The sequence below is a fragment of the Aotus nancymaae genome, unplaced genomic scaffold (genome assembly GCF_030222135.1).
Source record: "Aotus nancymaae isolate 86718 unplaced genomic scaffold, 86718_ANA_hifiasm-v0.15.2.pri h1tg000007l, whole genome shotgun sequence".
NCBI lineage: Eukaryota > Metazoa > Chordata > Mammalia > Primates > Aotidae > Aotus > Aotus nancymaae.
In genome coordinates this window covers 55,913,192-55,934,540 of record NW_026988418.1, presented here as the reverse complement: position 1 = coordinate 55,934,540, position 21,349 = coordinate 55,913,192, and the positions used below count along the sequence as shown (strand labels likewise).

Genomic DNA, 21,349 nt, shown 5'->3' with positions numbered 1-21,349 from the left:
AACAATTATTAAGTATATTTTATATTGAGTGTATGTTATAAGTAAAGCAAATATTCTCAGCTTTGAGTGCAAAGGTGCAAAATGCATTGTCTCTGTCATCAAAAAATTCAGAATGAAGTGGGAAATAGACATATTAAATAAATAATCAGAATGCACTCTGATAAGTTCTACAGTGCATATAGTATGGTGGAAACAGTAGAGGGAGTGCTTAACTTCAAGCAGGGTGGCTCTTGCCTGTAATCCCAGCACTTTGGGAGGCCTCGGGTGGATCATGAGGTCAGGAGTTCCAGACCAGCCTGACCAATATGGGGAAACCCTGTGTCTACTAAAAAATACAAAAATTAGCCTGACATGGTGGCGTGCTGCTGTAGTCCCAGCTACTTGGGAGGCTGAGGCAGGAGAAACACTTCAACCCAGGAGGCAGATGTTGCAGTGAGCTGGAAAAAAAAAAAAAAAGAAAAGACTTTGCAAAAGTGATGACATCTGAAATAGGCCTTAAGAGATAAAAGGAGCTCTCTAGGTAAAAAGGGAGGCAGCAGGAATTCCAGAGATAGAAAACAGCAATTAAACTAAAAAAAAAAAATTTTTTTAAGGCACAGGAAGGAGTAAACGCATGACAAGAAAGGAACCTAGGCTAGACAGATAAAGGAGACAAGGGACAGAGGTGAAGGTGTGAAGGATTCACACTGATACAGTTTGGATGTGTGTCCCTTCCATATCTCATATTGAAATGTAATCCCCAATGTTGGACGTGGGGCCAGTTGGGAAGTATTGGAACATGGGGGTGGATCCCTCATGAGTGGCTTAGCACCATCCCCTTGTGATGAGTGAGTTCTCACTCAGTTCATTCAAGATCTGGTTGTTTAGAAGAGTCTGAGACCTCCCCCTTTTCTCTCTTGGTCCTTCTCTGGCATGTGACATGCCTGCTCCCCCTTGGCCTTCCACCTTGAGTGGAAGCTTCCTGAGGTCCTCACTTAAAGTAGATGCTGGTGCCAAACTTCCTGTATAGCCTACAGAACTGTGATCCAAAATAAACCTCTTTATGTTACCCAATTCTTTTGTAGTTCAAGAGTGTGATGATTGATTGTTCATGTGCATGTATGACATATGCCACCCTAGAACTTTGTTACATCAGCACATTACCTGTCTTACCTAAAAAAAAAAAATTATCCACTCTCAGGTATTCCTTTAGAATAATACAAACAGAGTAATACACACATGAGCCTTTAAAAGGACTTTAGACTTTTTAATTCACAGGCCACAGGGAGCTGCTGAAGATTTTACAGCAGAAGAGGTGTTATGAGATGATCTATGTTTTAGAAAGATAGCTGTAGAGGCTGTGAAAAAGGATTGGAGTCTGGAGCCTGCCCTTTAGGAGCTGTTAAAACAATCCTGGCAAGAGATATGATGAAACTAACTCAGTCCAGGATCATGAGATTGGAGACAGCAAGAGAGATCGGAGAAATGATTACAAAGAGGGTAGAAGATAACAAGATTTATTGGATTTCTATCTTGCCCCCAAGCCCTGAGATAGGTAACGTATACACCTTATTTTATTTACTCTTTACAACAACAACCCCATGAGGTAGGCATATACCCCTTGAGAAACTGAACATCCGGGAGGCTAACTCACTCAAGATCACACAGACATTAAATGGCAAAGCCAAGATTTGAACCAATGTCTGCTAGATGCCAAAGCCCATGTGCTTTCTGTCTACTCAGATAGTAGCAAGAGGACCTGATGAGGGATTACATATTTTCTCCAATTAGGGTTCCATCGTGGCTCACTTTCCTGAACTTTGTAGGAAGCCATGCGTGTGCTCCAGCCTCTAGCAGCCCTGAGGAAGAATGTATCCCACTAGGTTACGTTGTGCTAAGTGAAGGAATACTTCCTACATTAATCAGAGTGTGGAGGCCAAGCAGTGTTCCACCTGTCTAGGTGTATATTTGTTTTCTACTGCGGCCACAACAAATTATTATGAGCAATTATCATAAACCAGTACACATGTATTACCTTACATTTCTGTTCATAGTCCACCATGCATCTCACTGGGCTAAGATCAAGGCATCAGCAGGGCAGAGTTCCTTTCTGGAGGCTTTACGAGATAATTCTTTTCTTGGCTTTTAGAGCTTCCAGAGGACACTAATCTGGCTCATGGCCCCCTTCCTTTAGCAGGGGCAGGTGGAGTCCCTCTCACATCTCATCACTCTGACCATCTTTCCTGCCTCCGTCTTCCCCTTTAAAGGAGACTTGTGATTACACTGGGCCCATCTGGATAATCCAGGCTGGTTTCTCTATTTTAAGGTCAGGCGATTAGCAACCTTAATTTTATCTGCAAATTTAATTCCCTTCTGCCATGAAAGGTAACATGTTTACAGGTTCCGGGGATTAGGACATGGATACTTTGGAGGCCATTATTCTGCCCAACATTCCGTTCTTTATGATGATTTAGATTTGAATCTTGTATTTTCTAGTTTTAGAAATGTACAAGAAGGGGGTCAGGGAAGCGGTGGTGAGTAAAGAGTTAACTAGCCATCCAAGAAGCACAATGACCTCGACAATGTTGAGCATGGTGTACACTGGTGGGCCAAGAGCTGGGCCGTTGGGGTAGGCAGTTCACATCTCCGAAGAAATGCTCATCAAACCATGACCAGTGGAAACCAGGACACCAGTCACCTGGGAAACCAAGTAAACATAAACATACAGCCATCCATCACTGCCATCTGGAAGAAATTGGGTGGTGAGGGTCTTCCTGTTAGGCCTTGCTTCAGTATTTATTTGTGTAGCTGCAGATCCCAAACCAGCCTTTCTGTCAGCGAAGCTTCAGTGAGGAGCATAGGGCTGAATCTCAGCTTGGAATTAAAACATACCACCTTTCCATGTGAACGTGGATATAAATATTACCAGCAGACAGGTCACTCAAGAGATAGGTGCCCGTATTTCCAATTCTAAACAATCTCTGTCAGTCAGACGGGGAGACCCTGTGTGCTTGTTGGCAATACCACCTTTAGCAGAAGTCTGAATTCCTGGTGAATGCTGCCTGTGTTCTTGCTCTATTCAGGAGCTATGGCCTCCAGAAGCTTTGCCCTACAAGCTCCATCCTAGTCAATGACCTCAGGCAGAAATGTGCAGGGAAAAGATGGTTTTAGTTGGGTCCACTGTATGAGGTGATATGTAAGTTTTATGGGCTCTCCTCCTGGGAGTCCTTGCTTTTGATGGAGAATGTGTTTTCAGTTGCTGCTCCAATCTATCAGTGGTGATAGATTTGCCCAGCTCCCTTCATATGTTCTCACCCTGTTCCCCGAGTGATTCAAAGCATATTTACAAGACAGCTGGCTCAGGTTTACAGGGGCCAAGTCTGAGGCATGGATCAGAGCAGAGTAAAGTGACCCATACAGGGAACAAACTTATGACCTTGGCCCCCTAAGCACTATCTCCTTACAGATTCAGCTAATACAGCTCCTGAAAGCCTGCCCGTCATCTAAGTCCACATGCGACATTGAAGCACTCAAAGGCAGCCTGGCAGCAGCAAGAAGAAAAACGTTCAAATCCAGTTAGATTTCCTGGCATCACGTTGTTTCTTCTTAACTTGAAGATACATTTGGGGACCTCTAGTCTGGTGACACTGAATTAGAATCAGTCAAACTCTTTCTTGTTGGCCATGAAATACTGTGAGCTACAAGAGACTCTCCCATCCTCATCCATGGTTACAGCGTAAGCTCCTGAAGGGCATGGCCTCCGTTGTTCTCAGTACTTGGTACAGAACAGATGTGTAAAGCATGCCAGTGAAATTACTATAAAAATGGATAAATTTGTGAGATAAATTCAATTTTTACATGTACCCTCACTTCACTTTGAAAAGCAAAATTCTCAAAATTCTTATATTCCTCATAACTTATTTCGTGGACAGCAAATACCCTAGAGTAACCATTAGAAATGTAACACAAGCCATAAATACAAGTCATATATGCACTTTCAATTTTTTAGTAGCCACATTAAAATAAGTAAAATTAAATAGATAAAATTAATTTTCATACTATGTTTTATTTAACCCAATATATCAAAAATACTGTAATTTCACATGCATGTTATATAAACATTATCAATGAGCAATTTTTCATTCTTCTCCTTCTTCTTCCCCTTCCCCTTCTTCCTCCTCCTCCTCTTCTTCCTCTTCTTCTTCTTCTTCTTCTTGTTCTTCTTCTTTCTTCTTCTTCTTCTTCTTAACAACTCTAGCAGCCCATTCCAATTTGAACTAGTTAAATAGCCACATGGGGCTTACAGCTACTGCATTCAACAGCACAGCTCTGGGCCCCTCTTCATTTTCCATTCTCTCTTCCTTTCCATTTGACTTCCCACTGCTTACTCCCTGAGCCCCTACTGGCTCCCCTCCTCTTCCTTCTTCTGTACTATCAATTTCATTCAAGAACGCCCTCCCTGTAACTCTGCCAGCTCAATTGCACCCAACCTGCTAAGACAGTCTCAAGACTAGTGAATATTATGATCAATTAACATTGAAATAGCCTTTAGTAAAGAATCCTTACTTTCATTGGCTCATTAGTAATGGCATGTTGATACGTGCCATTATTTCCTCTGTATTGTGGGAAGAACAGGTTCCATTTCAAACGATTCTGTGGTAGAGCAAGGACTTGGAACCAGGTGTTCTTGGTTCCATTGCAAAAAGATACCTCCACTCAGTGGCTTCCTTCTCTCCCTTCTGGTGAGAAAGAAAGAAAACTAAGTAGCAGTTCCAGTAAATTATAACATGTGCTGAAATAGGAGAGATGGAGGGTTCTGTGTGAGCATTTGGAAGGGGCATTTAACCTATTTTGGAGGAAGTCACAGGAGATTTGGGATTGCAGAGCAGGGTGAAGTGACTCCTACAGGGAACAAACCTATGACCTTGGTCTCCTGAGCACTGTCTCCTTACAGATTGAGCTTCTGATGGGGTTGCTTCTGAAAAGACCCCAATTAGGTGAGTCATAGTTTTAATCAACTGTCATGTTATAGTTTGTTTCCGGCAAATGGATTAGATCAGCACTGTCGCATTATAAATGTCACTACTATCTAAGACTGGCCTGGGGCTCAGTGAGCCACAGACAGTTTGAGAATATCTGCCTAATTCTTTCGTAAGCCCATTATTATAGAAGCTGCCCCGATTTTAGTGGGGAGCTCTGGATTCTGAGAAGAAAAGCTAGACTTGTGGAAAAACACATTTGTGTCATTTGCATGCAGCTCCCCACTTTCCATTATTATGCTCATTTTAGAGCTCCATGGAATATGCCTGAACCTCTTAGTCCTGCTTTCAGGAGGAGATTGAATTCATCTTTATTCTTTTCTTTCTGATTTGTAAGCAGTAGCAGTATGATACCACTTCCCAATTTGATTTCTAGCTGTACCTATGGCCTCAGCTTTCTTCCCAGTGATGCTCTCAGGTAGACTTATTTCTGGTTGTTTTTGCAGCTTTAAGTACTGCACAGTCTTGCTGGCCTGCAGTGCCCCTTTGCTTGGAACTCTGATGCTGTGATTTTCCTCTGGAAATCCAAATCATCTTTGGAAAAGGCAACCAATTTCTCACCCAAGCCATGTCCAAACAGGTCTGGTCCCCAGACCATACCTGGCATGAAAAGAGGCTCAGTGTAGCACACAATAGGTGACTGTAGTCTGATTTTAGAACAGATGGTTGGCCATGTCTACTCCCTGTGATCCCACCTCTTACCTCCATCAGACCAACTCCTTAGGGAGGGACCCTGACAAGCATCAAGAACATAGAGAAATAAATACATGACTTGTTCTAAAACACAGAGGTGATCCTGCTACTGTCCTGATTAAGACATTTTCACAGTTCATCTCTATGGTAGGGCATCACTCTACCTCTTTAACTATCTATTCTTCCTTCTGATTATCAGTAAATAAAATAATTATTTATGCACAGACAACTTGATAGGCAAAGGAGAGTTGATAACTCAAGAATCGTCCTTGCCCTCAGGTCCCTTTTGTTTAGCTCTGTAAATAAAAAATGCAGCAGCATGTTACAGGCTTTGTGCTAAAGATGTGGGCAGTGTCAGGATTCACAAAGGAAGGAATGATCAGTTTTGACTGGGGGTGGAAGGTGAGACTCTGTATGTGAGTAAGTGTTGGCAAGGTGCACAGAGATGAGGGTGAAAGAATTGGCAGCTCAGGTATGCAGATGGAAGGCCTGAACCCACCTGGTGTTTTCAGGAAAGTGCAAGGGCACTTGTGTGTTTTTGCTGTGTAGGTATGAGGTATGATAGAAGAGGAGGCTGGGGAGGGAGGAAACATGAAGGGTTTGTAACATGGTTAAAGAGTTTTGACTTCCGGCCGGGCACGGTGGCTCAAGCCTGTAATCCCAGCACTTTGGGAGGCCGAGGTGGGTGGATCACGAGGTCAAGAGATCGAGACCATCCTGGTCAACATGGTGAAACCCCGTCTCTACTAAAAATAGAAAAATTAGCTGGGCATAGTGGCGCGTGCCTGTAATCCCAGCTACTCAGGAGGCTGAGGCAGGAGAAGTGCCTGAACCCAGGAGGCGGAGGTTGCAGTGAGCCGAGATCACGCCATTGCACTCCAGCCTGGGTAACAAGAGCGAAACTCCGTCTCAAAAAAAAAAGAGTTTGGATTTCATCTTGCAGCATATACTGAACTGTGCAAATGTCTTAATATATATGTACAATATATATAATATATTGAAATATATGTATTAAGTGTCATATATATATATTAGACAGAGTCTCACTCTGTTGCCCAGGCTGGAGTGCAGTGGCATGATCTTGACTCACTGCAACCTTCGCCTCTCAGGTTCAAGTGATTCTTGTGCCTCAACTTCCTGAGTAGCTGGGATTACAGGTGCCTGCCACAATGCCCTGTGAATTTTTGTAATTTTAGTACAAAATTACAAAAGAGATGGGAGTTTCACTATGTTGGCCAGGCTGGTCTCGAACCTGACCTTAGGTGATCTGCCTGCCTCGGCCTTCCAAAGTGCTAAGATTGCAGGTCTGAACCACTGTGCCTGGCAAAATAGATATATATTTTAACAGACATGGTTGACTGGGTGTGGTGGCTCACTCCTGTAATCCCAGCAATTTGGGAGGCTGAGGAGGGAGGATCGCTTGAATTCGTCAGTTGGAGATTAGCCCGTGGAACATGGCGAAACCCCATCTCTACAAAAAATACAAAAAATTAGCCAGGAGTGCTGGTGCACACCTGTAGTTCCAACTACTTGGGAGGGTGAGGTCGGAGGATTGCTTGAGCCCAGGAGGCAGAGGTTGCAGTGAGGTGAGATCGTGCCACTGTACTCCAGCCTGGGCAACACAGTGTGACACTCTGTCTAGAAAAAAAAAAAAAGAAAGAAAACTATTAAGTATGATATTAACTATATGTTTTTAAAAAATGTCCTTTATCAGGTTAAGGAAGTCTCCACCTGTAATCCTAGTTTGCTTAGAGTTTTCATGAATAGTTGTTGAATTTTGTCACACCATCCTTCTGACTCTAGTGAGAGGATGATATGGCTTTTCTCCTATAGTTGGCTGATACAGTAAATCCTATTGATTGACTTTCTTTTTTGTGTTTTTTTATGTTTTTGTTTTGAGACAGTGTCTTGCTCTGTCACCCAGGCTGGAGTGCTGTGGCGTGATCTCAGCTCGCTGCAACCTCCACCTCCCCGGTTCAAGCGATTCATGTCTCAGCCTCCTGAGTAGCTGGGACCACAGGGACACACCATCATGCCTGGCTACTTTTGGTGTTTTAGTAGAGTCGGGGTTTAACCATTTTGGTCAGGTTGGTGTTGAACTCCTGACCTCAAGTGATTCTCCTGCCTCGGCCTCCCAAAGTGCTGGGATTATAGGCATAAGCCAACACACCCAGCCCTACTGATTGACTTTCAAATGTTGAACAGTATTTCAATTAAAGGAAAAATTCCACTTGGCCATGATAAAGTATTATTTTAATATATTACAGAATTTGGTTTGCTAATACTTTATTGGTTTTTCATGAGGGATATTGGTTTGTAGTTCTATTTACTTATAATGTCTGATTTTGGTGTGAGGTTAATGCTGGCCTCAAAAAATGAGTTGAGGGTTGGGCTCAGTGGTTCATGCCAATAATCCCAGCGCTTTGGGAGGTTGAGGCAGGTAGATCACTTGTGGTCAGGAGTTTGAGACTAGCCTGGCCAACATGATGAAACCCTGTTTCTACTAAAAATATAAACAATAGTAGTGGTGTGCACCTGTAATCCTAGCTATTGGGAGGCTGAAGTAGGAGAATTGTTTGAACCTGGGAAGCAAAGGTTGCAGTGAACCTAGATCACAGCACTGCATTTCAGCCTGGGTGACAGAGTGAGACTTTGTTTTACACATACACACACACACACACACACACACATACACACAAAGAATTGAGAAAGATATAAAGATTAGTGGAGAATCCAGACATAGGTAATCTACCACAGGCAATTCAATGCTAAAGGGATAGTCTTTTCAACAAATAATACTGGAATAGTTGGAAATTTATATGCAAAAAAAACCATATCTTGACCCATACATTAAACTACATACAAAAATTAACTGGAAATTGAATACAGACCTAATTGAAAACTAAAGTGTAAAAATTCTGCAAGAAAATATAGGAGAAAATCTTTGAGATTCTGGCTTAGGTGAGATTTACTAGATAGAATACGAAAGGCATAGTCCATAAATGAAAAAAAAATTGATAAATGAGAATTTATTAACATTCAAAAGCTTCCCATATTTAAATAACACTTTTAAGAAAATGTCATTCAAATATAGACATAAGTTAGGAGAAAATGTTTTTAAAACACATATCTGGAAAAGGACTGATACCCAAAATACATGAAGAACCCTCACAAGTCAATAATAAGAAAACAGCAATCCAATTTCTTTTTCTTTTTTCTTTTGTTTTTCTAAAGGAGAAAACAACAATCCAGTTTAAAAACTGGGCAAAATATTTGAACAAACACTTCATCAAAGACAATACACAAACAGCAAAAAAGCACACAAAACGGTGTCCAAGAACAGTAATGATAGAGAATTGCAGATTAAAACAAGACAGCAGCTATCAGATAAGCTGCTGAGAAGAATGAAGAGCAACTGGAAATCTCATAGATTGTTGATGATAATGTGAATAGCACAGTCACTTTGGAAAACAGTTTGGCTGTTTTTATAAAATTAAATATGCAATTACAATATGACTCAGCAATTCCACTCCTAGATATATGCCTGATAAGTGAAAACATATGTTCACACAAAAGCACATTCACAGATGTTTATAGTGGCCTTATTCATACTACCACAAACTGGAAATATTTCAAGTATCTCTCAAGAAAAAAGTGTATTAACAAAATGTGATGGTACATCCATACAATGGAATATTACTCACCAATAAAGAAGAATCAAACTATTGGCAACAACATGAATAAATCTCAAATGCATGATATTAAATGAAAAAAGCCAGACTCAATAGGTTACACACTGCACAATTCCATTTATAAGACATTCTGGAAAAGACAAACTTGTGGGACAGAAAAAACTAAGTGGCTTTTGTGGGCTGGGAATTTAGGAAGGAATTTGACAACAAAGGTGCATGAGGATATTTTTGGGTTGAGACACATGTTCTTTACCTTGATGGTGGCAGTGGACACTGAAGTGTGTCTGTTTTTCAAAATTCATTGCACTTACAAAGCGTAGATTTTACTGTACACAAATTATTTCTCAATAAACCTGACTTTAAAACAAAGAAAAGGATGTCAAAGTAAAGGAGTTTTTTTCGTTAGACTGAAGAAGACACAGATCTAATCTCATTTTTCCTATTTTACCTCACCCCTTGATGGAAAACAGAAATGGTGAAATCGATATTTGTTGAATGGAAAAGAAAACATGGAATTATTTTAAGTGTCAAAAGGTAAGTATAAATTTCAAATAATGAATTGAGGATGCATTGTGATAACTGAATTATAGGCTATCACAAGGAAAATGAACAAAGGATACTTGAGAAGCATACAAAAACTTTCACTTGTTGAGTATCAAGTGAAATTTACTTCCCAGATGAAGTTACCATGGATCACATTAAGAATTAAAATTTACAGAACTAGTCTTTGAAATTTTTCTGTTTGATTTTAAATCAACATCTTTTTGATATTTTTCCTTTTAACTACAAAACCTGAATCTAGATGTCATAAGAAGGCTGCTTTTTGGGCAGTATACACTAGTTCATTTATAATTGAATTAGAGTGCCAGTTTCAGAAGCATATTTTATTAGTAAAAAAAGAAAGCAAAAGGCTGAGGCCATTTTCAGGATATATAATTTATAAACAGAGGCAATTCAAATCTATTTTAACCTAGAGATGATAATATTTGGAAAAGTTAGAGGTTCTGAAATATGTAAACATTTTATATTTTGAAAATTTTTTAATTTAAAAAGTTCTCATTATTTAAGTTTTATAAAGTTGAAATCAAATGGATAATATAAGAAAACATAAGTAAATGTCACACAAATATTATTTAAATAGTATATGTCATATAGAATATATATATATGTGTTTTAGAGACAGTGTCTCGCTATGTTGCCCAGGCTGGAGTGCAGTGGCTAGTCACAGGCATGACCCCACTACTGATCAGCACGAGCGTTTTGATCTGCTCCATTTCCAACCTGGGCCGGTTCACCCCTCCTTAGGCAACCTGGTGGTCCCCCGCTACTGGGAGGTCACCACATTGATGCCAAACTTAGTGTGGACACCCGATGGCATAGCACACTACAGCCCAGAACGCCTGGGCTCAAGTGATCCTCCCACCTCAGCCTCCTGAGTAGCTGGGACTACAGGCATGCGCCACACACCCAGCCATACAGAATATTTTTAAAAGAATTGTTGGATTTAAATTTGGACAGTGTCCTGCAACTTTCTCTAGTTTCTTACTCAGTTTTATATAAATTCAAAATACTTAATCTATAAAAGTATATAATATGAGATATTATAAACAACTTTATGACAATAAATTTGAACTTTTAGATGAGCCAAATTTCTCTTTTAGATGAGTCAACACAATTTACTAAAGCTGGGGAAAAATATGGGACATCTGAATAGTCTTATACCTAATGAAGAAATGTAATCCATAATTCAAAGCCTTTCACTACATTTCACTTCCACCGATTTTGGAGTGGCTTGTATTAGATAAACTTTTCTGTAGAAAACAATTATTCTTGAGGGAAATAAAAAACTACTTGAAGGCACTGGATAGCGACCAAAAGCAGAAAGAAATCGGAGAGAAATTCATGTTTTCAATATAGCATTTTTTATGGAGATTTGCTTCTACATGCCTTTTATCTGAAGGCACTCTGCAGTCTGTATGATATAGGGCAAAAAGAATTCAAGAAAAGAACATTATTCTTAGCAGTTTGAGGAACCACTGAATGGAGTTAAGTGTTAACAGAACAGAGAGTAAGGTGTCAGGAAGGTGGGAGCCTAAGAGAGAAGCCCCAAAATGTGTACATAAACTCTGCCCTAACATCTGGATAATCCCTAAACTATATACATGTATGAGGAAGACTCTGAGGAACCCAGTAAAAAGCAACAGCTGAAAGTCTGAAAGAACTCACTGGAGATTTCAGCTACTTTCTCTTATATGGGAAAAAGTTTGGGGTTTGAGTCCAGGCAAGTTAATTGCCTGAGAGAAAAAAAATAATCAACATTTTTCAGAGGGCGATAACAGTATCCAGTCACTACAGAGGTCCATCCAAAATGTCTGGCATACAATAGAAGAGTATTATACACACAGTGACAGGAAAATACAATCAAGAGAAATAGCAGTCAATAGAAACATACTCTTATATGACCCAGATTCTGCGGTAGCAAAGATTTTAAATCAGCTATATAAATATTTTCAAATATTTTTTTAAAAACATGATTATAATTAACAAAGAGATGTGGAATCTCAGCAAAGAAAAAGAAGTTATTAAAAAGTGCCAAATAGAAATTCTGGAGCTAAAATATAAAGGACATCTACCAAACATCTACTACAAATATTACACTAAATGGGGAAATACCATTTTCCTCCCAAAATTAGAAATAAGAATCTCTGGTCTCATTACTTCTAATTAACATGATACTAGAAGTTAAAGTACAATAAGAAAAGAAATAAAGCATATAAGGATTGGGAAGGAAGAAGTAAAATGTATTATTTACACAGAACACAATTATGTACCTAGAAAATCCAAAGGAATTTATAGACGAACTTCCAAAGTTAATAAGTTAATTTAGCAAACTTACTGGCTTCAAGAACAATTACTAAAAATCAAATATAGGTATAGTAGAAAATGAAATTTAAAGAAAGTACAGTGGAATAAAAGAACATCAAATACCTAGACATAAATATAATGAAAAATGTATATTACCTTACACAGAAAACTATAAAACAATATGAGAGAAATTAAAGAAGAGGTAAAAAAAGAGATCCATAGATTGGAAGACTCAACACGGAAAAAATATCAAGTCTCCCCAAATTGATCTGTACATTAAATGCAATCTCAATTAAAATTTCAACAGATGTTCTTTTCTAAAAGTGGACAAATTTATGTGGAATTTTTTTTTTTTTTTTTTTTTTTTTTTTAGAGAAAGAGAGAGAGAGAATGGGGAGGAGGGAGAAGGAAAAGAAAGAGGGAGAGAGAATGGAAGTATTGCTTTCTTGCCCAGGCTAGAATGCAATTTAGTAATGGGTATTGAAAACCTCTTTTATACTGATAATTATACTTAATGATGTAGTCAGGAAGGAATAAGGGAAGAAGATAACAAACAAACAGCCAACCAATATTTAATTTAAACCTATGAAATGCTATGCGATTACTGAGGAGTGATTTACTTCCAATTATATAGTCACCTTTGGAATAGGTGTGAGGTGGTAATGTATGTTTTGTGTATTTGAAGTGGAGAGTACTATAAATATTTATTAAGTTTACTTGTTCCGGGTCTGAGTTCAAGTTCTGAATATCCTTGTTAATTTTCTATCTCGTTGATCTATAGAATCGTTAGCTCTTCTTGTTGCATTGATCCTTTTGCCATTATGTAATGTCATTCCTCGCCTCTTTTGATGTTGCTTTAAAGTCTACTTTATCAGAGGTGAGAATTGCATCTCCTGCTTTTTGTTTATTAGTTTATTTTTACTCTCTGTTCAATTGGTAAATCTTCCTCCTTCTCTCTGAGTCTTTGTGTATTGTTTCATGTAAGATGGGCCCGGAAGCAGCATACCGATGGGTTTTGGCTTTTTATCCAATTAAAATATATATAAGTTTAATACCAGCATTTGATGCTAGCTGGCTGTTTTGCCCATTAGTTGATGTGAATTTTTTATTGTGTTAAAGTTCTTTGCTTTTTGATATATTTTTGGAAAGGCTGATATTGGTTGTTCCTTTATATGTATAGTGCTTCTTTCAGAAGCTCTTGTAAAGCAGGCCTGGTGGTGGTGAACTCTCTAAGTACTTGTTTGTTCGCAAAAGATTTAATTTTTCCTTCGCACATAAAGCTTAGTTTGACTGGATAGGAAATTCTGGGTTGAAAGTTCTTTTCTTTAAGGATGTTAAATATTGGTCCCCACTCTTTTCTGGCTTGTAGGGTTTCTGCTGAGAGATCTGCTGTAAGTCTGATAGGTTTCCCTTTATGGGTAACCTGAACTTTCTCTCTAGCTGCCCTTAGTATTTTCTCCTTCATTTCAACCCTAATAAATCTGGCAATTATGTGCCTTGGGGTTGGTCTTCTTGAAGAATATCTTTGTGGTGTTCTCTGTATTACCTGGAGTTGAATATTACCCTGCCTTGCCAGGTTGGGAAAATTTTCCTGAATGATATCCTGAAGAGTATTTTCCAACTTGGATTCATTCTCTTCATCACATTCAGGTACACCTATCAAACGTAAATTAGGTCTTTTCACATAGTCCCATATTTCCTGGAGACTTTGCTCATTCCTTTTCATCCTTTTTTCTGCATTCTTGTCTTCTCGTTTCATTTCACTGAGCTGGTCCTCGACTTCTGATATCCTTCCTTCTGCTTGATCAATTCGACTGTTTAAACTTGTGCATGCTTCGCGAAGTTCTCGTGTTGTGTTTTTCAGCTCCATCAATTCACTTATATTCTTCTCTAAATTGTCCATTCTCGTTAACATTTCGTCAAACCTTTTTTCAAGGTTCTTAGTTTCTTTGCATTGGGTTAGAATAAGTTCTTTTAATTCACAGAAGTTTCTTATCACCCACGTTTGGAAACCTGCTTCTGTTATTGGAACACCCGTGTAATCTATTAAGCCTTGTTCCGTTACTGATGAGGAATTGCAATCCCCTGTAGAGGGAGAGGCATTCTGATTTTGAGTATTCTCTACCTTTTTACGCTGGTTTCTTCCCTTCATTATATATTTGTCCGTCTGTCGTCTTTATAATTACCGACTTTCTAACTGGGTCTCTGACGTCCAACTTGTTGATTCCCTGCGCCGAAATCTGAGCAATCCACTGAGCCAGCCAAAACAGCGGTGTTAAGATTGATGGTGCTTTTCTGCCCGGGAATATCCGGACTCTGCACCAAGAACTGGCGTGCTAAGGCACCAGCAAAACCGCCACGCCGGCCACAAGAGTCGCCCTGGCGACCCGTGGAACTCCTCCACTGGGAATCTCGTGGTCCGTGAGCAACTAATATTCGTCTGAAAGTGTGGCGTCCTCTCGTTCTTTGCGCTTTCACTGGGAGGTACGTGCCCGAGCTGCTAATCATCAGCCATCTTGGATCTCTCTCTGGAATTTTATATAGAAATGTAGAATGACAGGAATAGGTAAGAAAATCTTTAAGAAAATTAGAGTTTCAACACCTATTCTACTATATACAAGAATTATTATAAAGTAATTAATACAATGAGAATAGAGATACAAAAATAGACAAATAGACCAATGGAACACAACAGAAAGTCTAAAATCAGACCCACACATATATGGACACCACTGCCCCATGCAGGGCAGTGGGAAGAAGATGCTATTTTAATCAATGGTCAATTGGATATCCACATGAGAAAAACATCTTGACTCCTATCTCATATATTATTTAAAAAATCAATTCCAGGGCTGGGCCTGGTGGCTCACACCTGTAATCCTGGCACTTTGGGAGGCTGAGACAGGCAGATCACCTGAGCTCAAGAGTTTGAGATCAGCCTGGGCAACACGGTGAAACCCTGTCTCCACTAAAAAATAGAAAATAATATATATAGCTGGGCATGGTGGCGTGCACCTGTAGTCCCAGCTACTCAGAAGGCTGAGGCAGGAGAATTGTTCAAACCCTGGAGGTGGAGGTTGTAGTGAGCCGAGACGGCACCACTGCACTCTAGCCTGGGCAACAGAGTGAGGCTCCGTCTCTAAAACAAATTTTAAAAACTCAGTTCCAGGTGATTTTAGATCAAAAAGTGAAATATAAAAAGTAAAGTTTCTAAAAATAATGTAGAATGATATTTTGTATGCCTGGAGCAGGCAAGGATTTCTTTAATAAGAAATAACATTCCTAAAGAAAAATATTTAAATATTGGCAATTTCTATTTGTAAAAATACACCATTATGAGAAGGAAAAAGAAAGTCATAGAATGGAAGAAAATGTATGTATAAAAATATTATGTATAAAATTACATCTCGTTTAAATTTTTTACAATTTAAAAAGTCAGAAAACCTACTAAAAATTGGATGCTATTTTCTTCACAAAAAAGACTATGCACAAGCAGTTTTTTTTTTTTTTTTTTTTTTTTTTTAGACAGAGTCTTGCTTTGTCGCCAGGCGCCAGGCTGGAGTGCAGTGGCGTGATCACGGTTCACCGCAACCTCCGTCTCCCGGGTTCAAGCAATTCTCCTGCCTCAGCCTCCCGAGTAGCTGGGATTACATGCACGCACCACCATGCCCAGCTAATTTTTGTATTTTTAGTAGAGACGAGATTTCACCATGTTGGCCAGGATGGTCTCGATCTCTTGACCTCGTGATCCTCCCACCTCGGCCTCCCAAAGTGCTGGGATTACAGGTGTGAGCCACTGTGCCTGGCCCCAGTAAGCATTTTTTAAAGTGCTCAACCTCATTAGTTACCAGAAAACTGCTAATTAAAATTACAGTGCAATATATGGTATACTAACAACATGGCTAACATTTAAAAGACTGAAAATACCAAGTATTTGTGAAGCTATAGAGTAATGGAACACACATATGTTGCTATGGGAGTATAAATTAGTACAATCACATTGAGTAACTGTTAGTATATAACAAAGTTGAACTTATGCCCACCCTATGACCCACTAGTTCTATTCCTAGATACATGCCTGGAAGAAATGCATACAAGAACAGGTGTTCAAACTCTAATTTTCTTAAAGATTCTCTTACCTATTCCTGTCATTCTACATTTCTATATAAATGTAGAATGTAAATAAAAATATATAAATAAATAAAAGCCAAACATAAGAATGTCCATAACAGGAGGAGGATCCAAGATGGCCGCTTAGGAGGAAGTCGGGATTGCAGCTCCGAGAGAAGGCGCAGAGGGTGAGTGGACGCCGCATTTCCAGATGGATTTTTACTGCCCACATACCAGGAGATTCACAGGAGGAGAAGCCCCACGGGTCGCCGGCACCGCTGGTTTGAGCGGCGTGGCCGCTCAGCCTACGCCCTGGGGCAGGGGGCAGTGGCTTCTTATGCAGAGCGAGAGAGACAGAGTTCCCTCTGAGCCAGCAAGGGGAGCTGAAGCAGGGAGCCAAGCCAGGAGACCACCGGGCAAGGACGCACCACGAATCTCAGAGCCGCTGCTTCGGTTGACGCAGCGGCACACAGGGCAGCAGATTTTAACTGCCCACAGACCAGGAGATTCACAGGTGGAGAAGCTCCATGGGTTCCCAGCGCCGCTGGTTGGACCAGAGCAGCCGCTCGGCCTGCACCAGGGGCGGGGAGCAGCGGCTCCTTGAGCAAAGTGAACGAGATTGTGTTCCCTCTGGGCCAGCAAGGGGAGCTGAGGCAAGGAGGCAAGCCAAGAGATTCCCGGGCAAAGAGGGCCCCTCTGGAAACACGGCTGAACCCGGGACGGTTCAGCTCTGTGGGGGAGGGGCGTCCTCCATCAGGAAACACCCTGCAGTTCCCGGGGCAATTTGCTGTAACCAAGACAACCCGCCACTACAGAGACTCCGTCACTACAGGGGCGGGCCAGCATAGCGGAAGCAGTTCTAACTACACCCATATAAACAGGACTGCAGGGAAGCTCACACAGAAGCTGGGCTGAGCCCACAGCAGCTCAGCGAAGCCTCTGCAGGCTGAGTGTGACTAGACTGCCACCTTGTGGGCAGGGAAAACGACAGCAACACAGCTGAAAAGCATAAAGCCCTAACTACTCCCTGGGCCAGAACACCTGGGGGGAAGAAAAGGCGGTTTATGAGTTCAGCTGCTGCAGACTTAAAATTACCAAAATCAGAAAGACAGCAACTACAAAGTCAATAGGCGGATAAATCCACAAAGATGGGAAGAAACCAGTGCAAAAAGGATGAAAACACCCAAAACCAGAACACCTCTCCTCCTACAAGGCAGCATAACTCCTCACCAGCACGGGAACAAGACTGGACGGAGAAAGAGTGTGATGAAATGACAGAATCAGCTTTCAGAAAATGGATAATAAGAAACTTCTGTGAGCTAAAAGAACATGTTCTAACCCAATGCAAAGAAACTAAGAACCTTGAAAAAAGACTAGATGAAATGCTAACGAGAATGGACAACTTAGAGAGGAATATGAGCGAATTGATGGAGCTGAACAACACAACACGAGAACTTCGCGAAGCATGCACAAGTTTCAACAGCAGAATTGACCAAGCAGAAGAAAGGATATCAGAAGTCGAAGATCAACTCAATGAAATAAAACGAGAAGGGAAGATTAGAGAAAACAAGGTAAAAAGGAATGAACAGAGTCAACAAGAAATATGGGACTACGTGAAAAGACCTAATCTACGTTTGATAGGGGTACCTAAATGTGACGAAGAGAATGCATCCAAGCTGGAAAATACTCTTCAGGATATTATCCAGGAAAACTTCCCCAACCTAGCAAGGCAGGCCAATATTCAAGTCCAGGAAATACAGAGAACACCACAAAGATATTCCTCTAGAAGAGCAACCCCAAGGCACATAATCATCAGATTCACCAGGGTTGAAATGAAGGAGAAAATACTAAGGGCAGCCAGAGAGAAAGGTCGGGTTACCCACAAAGGGAAACCCATCAGACTCACAGCAGATCTCTCAGCAGAAACCCTACAGGCCAGAAGAGAGTGGGGGCCGATATTCAACATCCTTAAAGAAAAGAACTTTCAACCCAGAATTACATATCCAGCCAAACTAAGCTTCATAAGTGAAGGAAAAATAAAATCCTTTGTGAACAAGCAAGTACTCACAGATTTCATCACCACCAGACCAGCTTTACAAGAGCTCCTGAAGGAGACACTACACATAGAAAAAAACAACCAGCACCAGCCACTCCAAAAACGCACGAAATGGTAAAGAGCAGCAACACAATGAAGAATCTGCATCAACCAATGGGCAAAACAGCCAGCTAGCATCAAAATGACAGGATCAAATTCACACATAACAATATTAACCCTAAATGTAAATGGGCTAAATGCCCCAATCAAAAGACACAGACTGGCAAATTGGATAAAAAGCCAAAAGCCGTCAGTGTGCTGTATCCAGGAAACCCACCTCACATGCAAGGATACACAAAGGCTCAAAATAAAGGGATGGAGGAAGATTTACCAAGCAAATGGAGAGCAAAAAAAAGCAGGAGTTGCAATTCTCATCTCTGATAAAATAGACTTTAAAGCAACAAAGATCAAAAGAGACAAAGAAGGACATTACATAATGGTAAAAGGATCAATGCAACAAGAAGAGCTAACGATCCTAAATATATATGCACCTAATACAGGAGCACCCAGATACATAAGGCAAGTTCTTAAAGACTTTCAAAGAGACTTAGACTCCCACACATTAATAGTGGGAGACTTCAACACACCATTGGCAATATTAGACAGATCAACGAGACAGAAAATTAATAAGGATATCCAGGACTTGAACTCAGACCTGGAACAAGTAAACCTAATAGACATTTACAGAACTCTCCAGCCCAAATCCACAGAATATACATTCTTCTCAGCACCACATCACACCTACTCTAAAATTGACCACATAATTGGAAGTAAATCACTCCTCAGCAAATACAAAAGAACGGAAACCATAACAAACAGTCTCTCAGACCACAGTGCAATCAAGTTAGAACTCAGAATTCAGAAGCCAACCCAGAACCGCACAGCCTCATGGAAATTGAACAACTTTCTCCTGAATGTTGACTGGATAAACACTGAAATGAAGGCAGAAATAAAGATGTTCTTCGAAACCAACGAGAACGAAGACACCACATACCAGAATCTCTGGGACACATTTAAAGCAGTCTCTAGAGGAAAATATATAGCAATAAGTGCCCACATGAGAAGAAAGGAGAGAACTAAAATTGACACCCTATCATCAAAATTGAAAGAGCTAGAGGAGCAAGATCAAAAAAACTCAAAACCTAGCAGAAGACAAGAAATAACTAAGATCAAAGCAGAATTGAAGGAGATAGGGACACGAAAAACCCTACAAAAAATCAATAAATCCAGGAGCTGGTTTTTTGAAAAGATCAACAAAACAGACAGACCACTAGCCAGACTAATAAAAAAGAAAAGAGATAATAACCAAATAGATGCAATAAAAAATAATAAAGGGGATATCACCACAGATACCACAGAAATTCAAACCATCATCAGAGATTATTACAAACAACTCTATGCACATAAATTAGAAAACCTGGAAGAAATGGATAAATTCCTGGACAGTAGCCTCCTCCCATGCCTAAACCAGGAAGAAGTCGAAACCCTGAATAGACCAATAACAAGGTCTGAAGTCGAGGCAGCAATTAAGAGCCTACCACCCAAAAAAGCCCAGGCCCAGATGGTTTCACAGCCGAATTCTACCAGACATACAAAGAGAAACTGGTACCATTCCTACGGAAACTATTCCAAATAATCCAAAAAGAGGGAATCCTTCCCAAATCATTTTATGAGACCAACATCATCCTAATACCAAAACCTGGCAGAGACTCAACAAGAAAAGAAAACTACAGGCCAATATCCATGATGAACATAGATGCAAAAATCTTCAATAAAATACTGGCAAGGTGATTACAACAGCACATCAAAAAGCTTATACCACCCGATCTTTGACAAACCTGAAAAAAACAAGCAATGGGGAAAGGATTCCCTGTTCAATAAGTGGTGTTGGGAAAACTGGCTAGCCATATGCAGAAAGCAGAAACTCAACCCCTTCCTGACACCTTACACTAAAATTGACTCCAGATGGATTAAAGACTTAAACATAAGATATAACACCATAAAAACACTAGAAGGAAACCTAGGCAAAACCATTCAGGACATAGGCGTAGGCAAGGACTTTATGACCAAAACACCAAAAGCATTGGCAACAAAAGTCAAAATAGACAAATGGGACCTAATCAAACTCCACAGCTTTTGCACGGCAAAAGAAACAGTCAATAGAGTGAATCGGCAACCAACAGAATGGGAAAAAATTTTTGCAGCCTACTCGTCTGACAAAGGGCTGATATCCAGACTTTACAATGAGCTAAAAAAGATTTACAAGAAAAAAACAAACAAGCCCATTCAAAAATGGGCGAAGGATATGAACAGATACTTTACAAAAGAAGACATACATGAGGCCAACAAACATATGAAAAAATGCTCATCATCACTGGTCATTAGAGAAATGCAAATCAAAACTACATTGAGATACCATCTCACGTCAATTAGAATGGCGATCATTAAAAAATCTGGAGAAAACAGATGCTGGAGAGGATGTGGAGAAATAGGAACACTTTTACACTGTTGGTGGGAGTGTAAATTAGTTCAACCATTGTGGAAAACAGTGTGGCGATTCCTCAAGGACCTAGAAACAGAAATTCCATTTGACCCAGCAATCCCATTACTGGGCATATATCCAAAGGATTATAAATCGTTCTACTATAAGGACACATGCACACGAATGTTCATTGCAGCACAGTTTACAATAGCAAAGACCTGGAACCAGCCCAAATGCCCATCGATGATAGACTGGACAGGAAAAATGTGGCACATATACACCATGGAATATTATGCAGCTATTAAAAACGAGGAGTTCACATCCTTCGTAGGGACATGTATGAACCTGGAAAACATCATTCTCAGCAAACTGACATAAGAACACAAAATCAAAC

General features: G+C 40.2%; 1 non-coding gene across 1 annotated transcript; it reads left to right on the top strand.

Moving 5' to 3' along the window:
• Positions 1 to 1,052: 1,052 nt before the first annotated feature.
• On the top strand, positions 1,053 to 1,153 carry LOC135273530 (small nucleolar RNA U13). The gene has a single exon (XR_010341319.1). It is a non-coding gene; the product is annotated as a small nucleolar RNA U13 (small nucleolar RNA).
• Positions 1,154 to 21,349: the final 20,196 nt, after the last annotated feature.